The following is a 9,743-nucleotide window of genomic DNA, read 5'->3' as shown; positions in this document are numbered from 1 at the left end:
CAAATAGATTAAAAATGATATAAAGGTCTTAAGTATGCAACTTTCTTTTGGAAGGGTACTTTATGAGCAACTTTGTTACATGGGATATGCTTTAGAAAGTGGATTTTTTGCTTTGACATTAAGGTTCAGAATATGCTACTTGTAAATGTTACACTATGTTATAAGTAATGGTGGCACTAAACAATAACATATAAATATTAAATGTTTAACTAATATATGCATGCACGAGATAAAGTGTAATATATTCTACTTTAAGTCAACTTGTACTCTATAAAAAATAGTCCATTTTATATATTTTCTTTTGTATTTGCATTACCTTATAACCCACTTTTACTTTTAAGAATAACACTTTAACATTTCTGATATTAATAGAAGAAGCATCTCATGAATGAGCAAAAGGCAGTCAATTACTAAAATCAGTATTATAAACTGCCCTATAATATGATGTATACAATAGGATATTGAAAATGGTATTGAGAGGTCAAAAGATGAATTCTACACATATATAATTAATTAACATATACCGTTAAAGACCTATATATATATATATATTTATATATATATTATATATTATATATTATATTATATATATATATAATATACTATATATATATTATATATATATATATAGAGAGAGAGAGAGAGAGAGACGACGAAGAGAGGGCAGAGAGATTAATGGTATCCTTATCATAGGAGGGGATTCCTCCTGGACTCTAAAATCATATGATGAGCGACATTGTGGATGATCCGCTTCGTTGACTTGATCTACATATTCTAAAACCCAACACACATAGTTTGGGCGTGAATCCGTCGTCGTTTGACCTCTCCATCGAAGGCCATGCTGAAAAGTTCTATTTCATCAAAACCCGTCTAAATGATACGAGTGGATGAAGCTCAAACGACGACGGGTCACCCCAAACTTGGACGTGTGAGTTTGCGCGTTTTAGAATATGCTAGGATCACAGCTTCAACGGATCGTGGTGATCATCCACATATCGCCCTCAATCATATGAATGTTAGAGGATCAAGGAGCGAAATCCTCTCCTATGACAAGGATACTCATTAATCTCATTATATATAATATATATATATATATATATATATATATATATATTATATTATATATATATATTATATATATGGGTATGCATAAAAAGTTTATGCTTGTAGTGAGCGGTCGTCAAAATCCCCATCCACTATTCAAAATCGTCGGGCAACAAATTCACATGGAGTAGTGGAGTGGAAGGGAGTGACAATATCACTACCAAGCCCCACAAATATGCTGATACCAAACATGCTCATCTCTCTCTCTCCTCTCTCTCTCTGCTCTCTCATCTCTCTCTCTCTCTTCTCTATATTATAATATATATATATATATATATATATATATATATATATAGTAATATATATAATATATATATTATATATATATATATATATATATTATATAATATATATACTATTATCCTTGTTCTAGAAATGAGCATATATATCGTGTTATGATGTTTTTTTTTTCAGTGTCCTAATTGTTCCTATATATGTACGGTCTGGGGCATCATGCATGCTAGCTATCTTCAACATCTCAGACATGTTCTCATTCTTGTGCAAGGTTTCTTTCTTGTCAAGTACCTATTTTGTTAGCCATGGAGAGCATGAGCATGGACCACTAGTGATATTCATTGGCTCCCCTTTATTCCAATCTTTCTACTCACTTCCAACATTTTTGACCCTTAAATGTTGGTGATGGGGGCCAAAAGGTCATCACTTTATGCTCTTGCCCAAAGTTTGTCTTGCCAATCCACAAGGCATCAAAAAGGTTCCGACCATGGAAAAAGACATCTACAAATTGCCATAGCCATGAGATTTGCTTTGTGAGAAAAGGTAGATAGTGTTCATAATTATCACTATATATATATACTATGATCTAATGATCTAAATGATGATAGGAGATTAATTAGGGCTAATTAATTATGGCTATTGGATATTCTAATGATGGTTTTAAAGGAAATCTATCCTATTAGCGCACACTTTAGTGTGGGCAAAATTGGAGCCTAGTGATCACTCCTCTCCCTTTTGCCACTATTTCATCACCTCCTCATGCGTGAATGAGTCTTCCTCACTATATGTTAGTTTACACTTTACATATTATAGTATAAAATGTTGTTTCTCAAACATTAATATCCTTTTTTTTTCGTTGATAAATTCAAACATTATCTTTAGCAAATAGTAGGATTCTATGCCCATCCTCAAAATAGTTCTTTCTTGATAAAATAACAATGCTAATGTAACTTGAGGGACAATTTACAGTGGGGATTAACTTCGAGTAACTTATCAGATTTGGGACAAAATAACGAGCTCAAAATTTGAAGGAATAATTTAAAAATATGAAAGATTTAAGAGATCAAAATGCTAAAACTGTATTTAGAATTTTTTTTAATGTTAGAAATTTTAAAATATGAAAAATATAAATTATAATTGATGTTATATCTATTTTTATGTCTACTTTTTCAGTCATGAAAACTAAATATTAAAAAAATAGATATTTGAAAGTGAAACAATGAAAAGAGAGAATATAATATGGATTCTTAATTCTCGTTTCGTCTCATTCATTTTCCTTCAATTTAATTAATTTTTTCCTTCGATAAAAAAAGCCATCATATCGCTTGCATTTTGAGCATGTTTTCACTGAAAATTTGTCATCGACGAGTGTTAAGAATTAGTTTGGGGGTATCAAAATGTTTTAAAAAAATAGTTTGGGGTATCAAAATGTTAAGAATTAGTTTGGGGGTATCAAAGTGGAAAAGCGGGTACCGAGACGAAATTAGGCCACAATCGAACAAAAGATCGACCACCTATGCTTTTGTTGTCGCGCGGAGATCCTGTGATGATCATCATAGATACCTGCGCTGATGAATTGTCTGCTACATGGGCCTCATAGACCGGGGCCCATGGGCGGGGTTCTCTCGCTAGTTGACACGAGATCCGGACTAGGCCAATAATCCAAGATCCACGACAGTAGAGAGCTGACCTTTGGCAGAGAGAAAGGCGAGAATAACGCTCCAGGTATTAGCTAGCAAAAAGTTCCGAGTCGGGTCAAAAAGCCAAATCTCGGATAAATATTTTGTCCTGTTGCCGGTGTCCTCTCGTGTACAGGGGATCTTGATGCGAAAAATATCAAACTTTTGCAAAGTTTCATCATCGCGTATGATGTCATAAGTATACAGTTTCCACCCCCCCCCCCCCAAAAAAAAAAAAGGCTTTAATGGGCTCTGGGAGATGAAGATGGCCTGTAGTAGGCCTGAAGATCTGGCGTAATTGTTTTCATCAATTACCACCCAGCACTCTGAAATGTGATGCAACTATATTGGTAATTCTAGGATGCACTAGTAGAAAAACGCGCAATCTAGAAGGAAAAATCCGTCTAGGTTGCTTAGAATCCCGTTCCTAGACGGAAATCCGTTTAGATTGATCCGTCTAGTTTGAGTCAAACTAGACGGAATTTAAAAATTCGTCTAGGTAGCTACTGTAGCAACCTAGACGGAATTTCCGTCTAGGTTGCTACAGTAACCGTCTAGGCTGCTGAGGTAGCAACCTAGACGGTTACTGTAGCACCTTGGATGGGAAATTCGGTATATGTTGCTACAGTAACCGTCTAGGTTGCTACAATAGCCATCTAGGTTGCTCTTTTTCCCGCAAAACAAACTTTTTTAAAACATGATTCCCTATACATTACATTACATTCATGATATATACATAAATACATGATTCTTGTATATTTAATATACACATCCAATCCAATATAATCAATACACAGATCCAACAATCCAATCCGAAATACACATCCAATAATTCAGTCCAATATACACATTCAACAATCTATGCCAATATCAATTTCAAAAAAAATTTATATTATCTGAATATTTACAACATATAGACTAACAATATCAAGTCCATCCATAATACGAGATGAATAACATAGAGTATACGACATGAATAAAAGTAAAGTACTATTACAAATAAAAAATTGTTCATTACATTAAAAAAACCTCACATCTCGTTGTCGTCGACAACGTCTCTATCCCTCGTACGAAAATGAGTGCTGCTCCCTCCAGTGTCTCCAATGTCTCAAGTCTGAAGGTCCAATTGATTATATTTTAGAATTATGTGAAGTTTGATAATATATTAAACAAAATTGATGGTCTGAAGGTCCAATTGATTATATTTTAGAATTATGTGAAGTTTGATAATATATTAAACAAAATTGATGATATATTGTTGAATACGTAAATATATGTCCAATTATGTGAAGTTTGATAATATATTAAACAAAATTGATGATATATTGTTGAATACGTAAATATATGTCCCGCAAAATACTGATGATAAATCATGGAAAGTATGTTCTAAAACAACAAACATGAGTGTAACCATGTTCTGATCGTAAATAAAATAAGTATTCCGACCTGTATCCAAAGAGAACAAGTTAATAAATGAAAAAAGTATTCAGTGGGGAGGTATGCATGATTCTAATAAGACGGCTTAGTCACCTTGGATAATATTTGCAAATCTTAAATGGAAGGAGGTCTGGGGGTGTTCTCGCTTGTTACGTGGAGTCAAGCTTCTACTTTTTGTCTAATATGGGAATTACACCCAAAAAAAAGAATCACTATAGATTAAATGGTGCATGAACATTACTTAATGATGTCTAATATTTGGGATGTGCATGTCAGAGGGAGAGATTATTGGTGCTGGAAATAGATACTCAAGCGTGTGGACGATGTGATTTCTGTGTGGGGGTCTGTTGAAAGTGTTATTCACAAATTGAATGACATAAGTATGACATAAGTAGAGCAGGTAAGTTATATGTCTCTCAGGTGTATCATAGCTTGGTAGGGAATGGTCCTATTAAGATCAATGAAGTAGTCTCTTCACCAAGAACTCAAGTTATGAACATAAATTGCAATTATCCCTTACTATCTCTCAACTTGTTTATCACCACTTACTAAGCCTGAATTTCACATTTTACCTACGAATTGAGAGGTGATAAATGCTACTAAACGAGTTCAAGGGTTTATCGACAATTTATCGAATTTACAATAAGCATCAAATCCAAAGGCAAAGAGTTGATAATATACCATAGCTTCCCAAAAGAAGACATCAGTGCGACAGAGTGCAGTGTACAAGATCTTCAGGCGGACCTCGTTGGACTGCGACGGAGCCACCTCCACCTCCTCTATCATCAGAGGTTTCCCAGCCTCCCATGCTATCACAACTATATATCAATAGATCATCAAGATAAATCAAATAAATTGAACATATACATGCAAAATTCATCAATATTCAATACCCAAATCCATCAAGATCCAAAAATGTTACACTGGTAAAGAATCCATCAAGTACACTAATAAAGGAATTTCCTATAAATTTGAGTGAAAAAAATTACATGAACAGATAACATGATACACCAAATAAGATAAAATCATCAATATTCAAGACCCAAATGCATCAAGATTCAAAAAAAGATAATAAAGCTAGCTAGAATTAGACATAAAAACGGTCGGGTAGAGGGAGGTGACGGTGGGGCCCAGGGGAGGAAGGGGAGACGAGATCTTAAGGTTGCGGACGGAGGAGGAGAGGGCGGCGACAAAGCCGAGGAATAGTGGCAGCCGACGACGGAGGAATGGAAGCGAAGTGACGTCATCGGGGGACGAGATCTGCTTGTGGGGCCACGAAGGAGAAGGGAGGGGAGAGGATGGGGACATAGAGAGGTTGTGGACTAAGAAGGATGATGGAGGAGGTTTGGATCGGGGACGTTGACTCGTCGGTGTAAACGAATCGGGTGTACGTCGGAGGAGGAGAGGCGGAGGAGAGGTGAGGTGGGTGGTCTGTTTGCGTCGGAAATTATTTTATTTGCTGAACTCATTACAAATTGTTTATCGAATACATTAAATTCAAAGAAACAAACCTTTTTATAATACTTTTTGTTACAAATAAATAACCTCCTAGAAACACATGTAGAGGACGTTTATCACCCGCTGTTTGTGTGGAATGTTTACCTGTGTCGGGGGTGCGTTAGCCCGTGGACGACTGAATCACAGATCCAAGTTGAATCGTGAAGAAGGTTAAAGGTTGATGTTTTGTTTTAGAAACAAAGACAGAAGTGGATATCACCGTAACTGAAGTCTGAAGTTAAAAAAAAACTATGTCAAAGAACCTCTGTTTTCGAGACACTCGTGGATGTCTTAAAAACAGGGCTCGTTTCTGACAGTTTTGTAACCGCTTCAACCACATTTAATTGCCATTATTCTAGCAGTTATGTGCGTGATTTTTTCTTGTAATGGCTCCCCTACGTTTATGGATGATCCCTAACAGTTATGAAGCTATATGGATCGTACAAAATTCGCGAAAACCATCGCCAAGTCCACTCTAGTTTTTGAGACAGTCGCAAATGTCTCAGAAACTATGATTTGCCTTCATAGCTTCCGAGACAGCCACAACTGTCTCGGAAACCATGAGTTTTCTCATAGTTTCCGAGACATGTTTTGTGTCTCGAAACTTGTGTGATGCTCTTCTTGTGCATTTCTTAGTTGATCTTTGGTTTTGGATGATCCTTTATAACTCAGATAATAACGTTTATCGCCTTCTCTTTATCTTGAGCTATGTATAGTAATCTATAGATAATTTTTGACGCCTATGTGATCGAGAGGGGAGAGAAGGTAGCGGGGCAGAGGGTAGCGAGGAGAGGAAGAGGAAGAGGGAGGGGAGAGAGCGGGTGGCAGTCGGCGGAGAGAGGGAGAGTAAGAGAAAGAGGAGTGAGAGGGCGGTGGTCGGCAAGGCGGCGGTCTGCGGTCGGAGAGAGGAAGAGGTTTTTAGGGGGTAGATAGATCTGAGAGGGAGAGGAGGGACTGATAGATCTAAGAGGGAGAGGGAGAACGAGGCGGCGAGGGGAGAGTTGGGGTAGATTAGTGTTTTTTAAAGCCCTAGGCAACCTAGACGGAAATTCCGTCTAGGTTGCGTTCGTCTAGAAAGCAATCTAGACGGAATTTTCGTCTAGGTTGAGGGTAAATTTTTTTAATTAACCGTCTAGTTTGTCAATCTAGACAGAAAATTCCTTCTAGATTGATCCAAACTAGACGGAACAAACTAGACGGAATTTTTTTCGTCTAGTTTGACGCAAATTAGAAGGAAATAAATTTTGTCTAGTTTGTTCCGTCTAGTTTGTTTAATTTTATACTAGTGATGCCTGAGTCTACTAGTCATAATTACATGGATATATAATCCTGAGAGTTACTTTTTTCCTAGGCTTTAGAGCCACCAGTGTAGTTACAATTAGTAATTTGAGGATTACCGGTGTAGATACACGAACTATAAGATCATCCATATAGTAACATCATACCCCTGCTAGCCTCATGGTTGTGAGCCTATTCCCTAATCTTATTTTGATGATTATAAATAATTCCTAACATTGTGTGTCGAGTGCTTGCATTTGTTTTGTTAGGTAATCTACATAAATATCGATGTTGGAGTTTAGATGGAATTGCGCCATAACGATCACATCAAAAGAAGATTAGTGGAATAGTGGAGTGAAGCAATACAATTCAAATTAAATATATAATATCAAGTTTCATCCATAAAGTTTACAAAGACGAGCTTAATTGAAGATAAAGATAGCTTTGGTAAATTAGTTTAGGGTTTATACTTGTGTGTTAATACTTTAAGCTCAATATCATACATACACAATTCTTGATTTTGAGTAATTTTGATAAAATATTGAGTTATTGGTTTTTGGACTTAACAATAGTTATATACATCTTTTATTAAGTCTATAAAATTATTTTATAAAGCTTCAAAACATTATTTAACTTAAAGGTCAAAAATCAAGAAGTTTATATACACATGTATTTATAAGTTTTACAAAATAGTAAAATTTCACAAATAAGAACTGATATATAAAAAATTCCTTCTTTAACATGTTTGTTTTCATGTTTATAAATGTTTCTCAAAGTTTTATTAATTTTGGAATTAAGTTGTTATGTTTAATTGAATTTACAAAATTAAGTTTTAAATAAGTTCATGTTCGTGCATGTTTTTACAAAATAGATGAGTTTTCATAAATAGAAAATACAATTTGAAAATTTATTTTTCTAACATGTTCTATTACATGTTTATAACCATTTTCAAAAAAATTATTATTTTTTAGTTGATTTACTATGTCAAATTGATTTTATAAAATTGGGTGTTTTAGAATTTTTAGAATCTGGAATATTTATGTTTAAACAATTATTTATATCAACTGGGAAGTGATATATAAGAAATTCTTTCTCTAACATATTTACCTACATGTCTAGAAACATTCCTAAAAATTTCATAATTTTTGGAGTTGATTTACTATTTTTAATTTATTTTACAAAGTTATATACACAAATTTCCAGAATTTGCCAACATTGTTCCAACGACTATATCATCAGTCGACCGAAACTACTGTTCAGCCGACTGATCGGCATTTTTCCAGATAATGGCTAGTTTTTTTTGCTTTTGTTTTTAGGTGTTTTGCCTCGTTTTTGGGGCTATTTTTTGACCTTAGGGTGTTGTCTTGAGTTCTTATAAATACCCCTCATCTCTCGACACTAAGACCTATACAAAAAGTATTTTTAAATAAGTTTAAGAGAGTTTTAAAAAGAGTTTTAAGTATGTTTAAATTTGTTTAAAGGTGTTTTTAGCCTTGTTTCAAGTTTGACTTTTGTGAAGTGATTTTCACAAGAGGAAGAGGAGATCATCTTTATTGTTTGGGCTTTCATCTCATCTCTCTCTCTTGTCATCATTAGAGAAGTTTTCTAAACTCAATTCTAGCTTTATATTTATATTATTCATTGATTATCATCTTCACTAAGCTAGATTTTCATATTGATTTTGGTTTGATTTTATACTCTTTGTTTACACACAACCATTGAGTTTATAGTATTTTTATACATTGTATAATTTGGGTTGTGGTGAGTGTGACTTAAAGAATGAGTTTACATTGAGTTCTCATATATTATAGAGAATAAATTTGTATTTGTGCTTAATTATGAGATTCACTTTGTAATACACATTTACACCGAGAGGAGTGCATGGTGAGGACGCAGTCGATACCAAGAGGAGTGGCCTCGGTAGTAAAGCCTAGTGAGAGGTGATAAAGCCGAGTACTTGAGGAAGGCGATACGTGAGGATCAACATTTGAGGTGGTAGTTTGTGTGATTTCATTGTGAGTAATTGTGAGTTTTCGGTGAGCTAGAAAACCGAGATTGTGTGGAGGTGTAAACATTTTCGGTTAGCGTTGAAAACCGATTGTGACAGTGGATTCTCCCCAGGAGTGGGGAACAGAGACGTAGGTCGGAAGAACCGAACTCCGTGATTATTTTTTTATATTTGCATTGCTCATTTGTCCACTATCTTGTTTATATTATTTCATGTTTATTTGCCCTTAGTTTACATATCCTTGCAAATAATTCATTATATATCAATCTAGGGTACTTTCAACCCCAAGGTACTAAGTTATAATTAATCCTTTCATTTTTCTACTTTTGGGTGAATTATAGAAAATCCCTAATACAATTTGCGTGATTAATATGGAATCCTTCTATGGACTTTTAAGTGACCCTTTACTTTCCTCATTTTCAAATTGTATTCAAATAATCTCAAAATTTAGATGACTCATCAGTTCTTCTTCTTCTTCTTCTTTTTTTTTTTTTTTTGGGGGGGGG

This window comes from Asparagus officinalis, chromosome 1 (genome assembly GCF_001876935.1).
Source record: "Asparagus officinalis chromosome 1, Aspof.V1, whole genome shotgun sequence".
Classification (NCBI taxonomy): domain Eukaryota; kingdom Viridiplantae; phylum Streptophyta; class Magnoliopsida; order Asparagales; family Asparagaceae; genus Asparagus; species Asparagus officinalis.
This window is presented reverse-complemented; position numbering follows the sequence as displayed.